The sequence below is a fragment of the Amblyomma americanum genome, chromosome 9 (genome assembly GCF_052857255.1).
Source record: "Amblyomma americanum isolate KBUSLIRL-KWMA chromosome 9, ASM5285725v1, whole genome shotgun sequence".
Classification (NCBI taxonomy): Eukaryota; Metazoa; Arthropoda; class Arachnida; order Ixodida; family Ixodidae; genus Amblyomma; species Amblyomma americanum.
Genome location: NC_135505.1, coordinates 37,811,713 through 37,813,712, shown reverse-complemented (window position 1 = coordinate 37,813,712; position 2,000 = coordinate 37,811,713).

Sequence of the window (2,000 nt, the reverse complement as noted above, 5' to 3'; positions counted from 1 at the left end):
TTATAACCTAATTTTTTTCTCGCCTGTTTAGGTTTCGTTGTGAACAGTTCAGCGATGGCTATGATGTCAAAGTCAAGTCTATGTCATGTGACGGATAAAAAACTGCGGTATAATTGCTGCTTCTTCACTCCTTGCGATTCTTGTTTCTGAGGTAGGAATTTTATAGTATTGTATTGGATTTTATGGCGCATAAGTAACCTAGGCTATCATGCGCCAAACACATGGTATAATTTATTTCGAAAATTGGGTGTCCTCAGCGAAAGTCCTTCTCCGGACAAGGACTCCGCGGAGCCCATCAAATCGAATGCAGACAACAGTATTCTTCTCAGGACTGAGCAAATGGATGAGGTGCGTCATAAAATGCGCGAAAGCACGGGGTAAAAATCTGTAGAGTCAATAGTTCTGAGATATTTGATATATTTTGTTTAAGATGGCCGCGTCTTTCAGAAAAAAAAAAAACAGAGGAAGTTCTTACAAGTGGATTATCTCCTAAAAGTAAATTGGGGTGGAATGGAATGCGTTCATCGTAAAATACAGTAAAAAAGTTGTGTGCAAGAGAATAACATGTGATTAACTGTCAGCTCGTCTCCATATTTCTCACATAAGGGTTTGTCTTGTTTTGTCAGTAGAAAGTTGTGTGTTATGTGTGTGTGTCCGATGCGCAGGCGGCATAAAATTATTTCTATAAAACGTTCCTGATGCCTACCTGATCTCCATTCTCCCAGAATAGGTTTTACTAAATGTAGTTTGTTATTTTCTTCACGATTCCATGTACACTGCGATTTTTCTGTAAGTTTATTTTTTACTAACTTCATGCAATCTGCATAGGGTATATTTGCAGTCTGGACTTCATTATGGCGAGCTTGAGCAGCGCACGTGTCAGCTCTCTCGTTGCCACGAATTCCGAGATGACTTGGTATCCAACAGAGCTTAATTTCATGTCCTTGTGTTTCAGCAGTTATTATGTCATGTATTATATTTCCTATTAGAGGTTCCCTTACATTTCTGGCTTTCAGTGCTGTGTTTGCACTCAGCGAGTCCATGCAGATAATGCTGTTTTGGATGTTCTTTTCGACTATTTCTGATACAGCCACCGAAATGGCATTGCATTCAGCTGCGAAAATTGACGCGCACTGAGGTAACCGAACTACCTTTTCCCACTTGTCTTGCACTACAGCACTTCCGACGTAAAGTGGTGTTTTAGAACCGTCTGTATAAAATTTTCTGTATTCTTTGTACTTTTCCTCTAGTGCCAAAAATTCTTGTAGTATGTGTTCACGTGGAGTCTGCTTTTTCTGAAATTGTGTCATTGTGTATTCCCCTACAGCGGGAAAGGTGTACCAAGGTGAGAGTGGTTTGGGTCTCTGGGCGAGATCAGGTAGTGTGTCTAAAATACCCAATTCCTAGAAAATTTCTTCAAAACGGAGGATAAGGGGTCTCGTCGCATTCGGTTTGTTAGTAAAAAGCTGCCTAGACGGGCACTTCGTAACTATGGAGTAGCAGAGACGTTTTGGTAGTAAACAGGTTTTTAGGACGCATGCACATGTGATCACGGCTCTTCTAACTGCGAGGGCTGGTTCGTTACATTCGACATATAGGCTGTTTATTTGTGATATCCTATATGCCTCACTCGCAAGGCACAAATCTGAATTATGTACTGGATCTAATTGCTTAAGGTAGGATGGTCGAGCTGAGTTGTATACTATACACCAATAATCTAGGCAAGAGCGAACTATGCTGCTGTAGATGTGCAAAAGGCAGGTTCTATCAGACCCCCAGTGTTTATGTGAAAGCACGCTTAAGATATTTAATGACCGAGAAGTTTTCTTCTTCAGGTTCTTTACGTGGGGCAAGGAGGTAAGTTTTTTGTCAAACGTTATGCCCAGAAGTTTGTGTTATCTTTTTTTATTGGTAATTCGGTTTCGTTCAGGTGTAGTCTAGGATCTGTCTGTAGGCCACGTTTGAGTGAGAAAAGAATGGCCAGTTTCTGAGATAGGCTG